The sequence below is a fragment of the Amblyomma mixtum genome, chromosome 3 (genome assembly GCF_055824585.1).
Source record: "Amblyomma mixtum isolate Tamu chromosome 3, ASM5582458v1, whole genome shotgun sequence".
Lineage (NCBI taxonomy): Eukaryota > Metazoa > Arthropoda > Arachnida > Ixodida > Ixodidae > Amblyomma > Amblyomma mixtum.
In genome coordinates, this window is record NC_143014.1 from 110,048,651 (window position 1) to 110,051,655 (window position 3,005).

General features: G+C 47.1%; 1 long non-coding RNA gene across 1 annotated transcript; it reads left to right on the top strand.

Moving 5' to 3' along the window:
* The first annotated feature begins 1,278 nt into the window (after positions 1-1,278).
* LOC149351357 (uncharacterized) lies at positions 1,279-2,262 on the top strand. The gene is made up of 2 exons (XR_016289496.1): positions 1,279-1,504; positions 2,119-2,262. It is a non-coding gene; the product is annotated as an uncharacterized LOC149351357 (long non-coding RNA).
* Positions 2,263-3,005: the final 743 nt, after the last annotated feature.

Below are 3,005 nucleotides of genomic sequence, written 5' to 3' on the forward strand. Positions count from 1 at the left end.
CACCCCCCTGGAAAAAGTTCTGCGGACGCCCTTGCTCTTGTCACCTATAAAAGTGAACAATTATGCTTTCTTTTGGGCTCGGCAGAAGAGTATTGATGCCACCGCAGCTGTAAACCTGACGATTATGCTCAACGAGAAGATTCAGTGAAAGCGCCGAGCGCAATAAAATACTGACGCACTAGGAAGTCATCTGCAGTATTTTGGGCTCCCGTGACGGCCATGTACTCGCTTACTTAACTGTATTTGAGCTAGCTGGAGTGCTTGGACGTCCCGACGACTCCACAGGGAAGTCAGTGGCTGGGATGCAGTATAGGTCTCCGTTCCATCTGGAATTGTAACATGTGTCAGCTGCATCTCGTATTGCAGCTGGTTCCAGTCGCAACTGGTTTAAGGAACAAATTTCCAGTTGCAACAACTGGAAATGTGTCCCTTAAAAGAGTTGGACTGGAACCAGTTAGAAATTTTCACCTGGGTATTGATCTATGTATAGTCATATTCTCTTTATATAGACGTCTAGACTACGTAGACTGGGCGTACTTACATGTTCACAAATATCTGATAAATGTCGAGCGCGATGTCTGCAGTACGTATACTTACAACGTGAACTGGACCCCAATTTTCATGCTGTAGGTACGTAGATTGTAAACGGTACCAAAATGGATGTCTAATGGAGGTGTCTAATGTCCAGCGTAAATATCTCGCCGATGTACCCAAGCAACCACAGATATCCGTCGGACGTACGAGCTAGATCCGAACGTCCTTTGCCGAGATCGGACGTCCATCGGACGCACGAACACAATCCTATTTCGGATATCCGTATTCGTACATCCGCCGGACGTACGGACAGTGTCCACTTTTGTATATTCGCATGAGAGAGGTGTACGTCCGAAGGATATAAGGCCGAGTATTTTCCCAGGCCATGAGTATGGACGTTTTTTATTTCACAGAAAATTCGCGTCTTTCGTACTGTTTTATTTGCATCAGTTGGAGAGTTTGACGCGAAGATGTTTGTAAATTGGTGCGATTCCACTCCTACCTGCAGTGCAAGAGCCGCCAACGAGCTAAATTTATCTAAGAGGAGAAGGAGGTGTAGCAGAATTTTGCAAGAACTCAATGACTAGTTTTATATTTGTAAAACTTCTCCAAATTAGTGGAGTTGTGAGACAGCTAAACTTGCCATTGAAACCATTCGTAAGAATCAAAATCCCGTGCATTCTGCTATCACCATCATCATAGATGTCAGTTCGCGGTCAGTCCAATCCAATCCATCAGTACGGCTAGCTCCGTAGCGCTGTTTATTTGTCGCGTAGTGTTGTCGCGCAGAGCTTTATAGCTCTGTTATTATAATGTGTGGCTTTGTTCGGTCTGTGGACGAAAGTAGTATGTAACTTAAGCAATTCGAAAGATACGAGGAGCGCCTGAAGGTCTTCTGGAACACCGGAATCCCGTACTGCGTCGACCTTGGTTTAAAGAAGGCTTAGTGCACGTGTGATTGCCTACAAAGGTATGTATCCAGTACACTTCTTGGAACTTGCTTCTAGGACAATGCAGCATGCTCATATAACATTCGTTCACAGGACAGTGGGAGCAGTAAGCGCGAGGAGATGGCTTCCACAAGTGTGTGCTGTTCTCACACTTTCGGGAGCCTACATCACACAGCTGCGGGAGCCCTCAACTCGCGCGGCTAATTCCCACTCCTCTTCAAAGTTGTGGGACTGAGTATTATCGCATCTTGTTAATTTTTAAGGCATCGCTAGTTTCACTGTGCCTGTATAAAGAGTGACAACGCGCGCAAGGCAGACCATAGGAAGCACGTGTAGTTCGCAGTGGTTCGCAACGGAAGCTTTGCGGCTTTCTGTGCGCAGTCGCGTACACTGCTGCGCAGGTTAGTGCCCTAAGGCCCATGAGGCCCATGAGAATAAATAAAGAGCAGATACATTGTCAAATGTGGTGTGGAAAAGTGAGAGCTGTTATTGCCTTATACTTATTGAGGTGTTTGTTAAAGTGCATTGTCTGTTATACGTGCAGCACTTCTATTGGTTCCAATGTAACTTGGGCTGCTGCATTGTGCCATTTGTTTCACATGACTGATGTTTGCCGCGTTCTTTTTTATTTCAGAAATCCTGTGGGTGGGAAGATTACGGATGTGTGTCCCAAGCTTGCCACATTTGAAGAGTCACATTTAAGAAATTTTCCTAATATAACCCATTGCTCTGCTGATGTATCATCAACCACAATAAAATATGCGTGCTATGCATCAAATTGTTTTTGGTTTTATTGCATCGCGCGGAGTGAATAAAGCACGCATGCACCATACATGCGAATATTCGAGAAAGATCCGCCAATGGACGTACTCAACTGGACGTCCGTCGTCGGGCGAACCGTATACCTTTGGCCACCTTTCGGACGGCCGACGGACGTCTACCGGCTGTTTGCGGATGTTCAGCGGACGTACAGAACATCCGAAACAGACGTCTGTCGGCCGTCCGAAGGATATCGGTGGTTGCTTGGGTATATGTGACGTTTTATGGTTTACTTGGAACGTGTCTGTTAATGTTCGATTCAAACGCTCGGTTAGCCCGTTTGTCTGTGGGTGGTATGCTGTGGCAATCTTATGCTTGAGAACACGAACGCAGGATGTCGTCGACAACTCTGGACAGGAAATAGCGTCCGCGGTCTGTGAGTAATTGACGAGGGGCACCATGTTGTAGAATATAAGACTGTGCAAAAGAAAGTCAGCGACATCGGTCGCGCAGATCGTAGGTGCACGGGTGATCGCATACCGAGTGGCATAGTCTGTGGCTACTGCGATCCACCTATTTCCGGAATCCGAGGTCGGGAATGGTCCGAGGAGATCGAGCCCTACACGGTGGAACGGCTCCACAGGCACGTCTATAGGATGCAGAAGACCAGGAGGTGGTGCCGAAGGCTTCTTTCTGCGCTGACAAAGGTCGGAATTGGTGTCGTAATGCCGGACTGTACGGTATAATCCAGGCCAAAAGAAA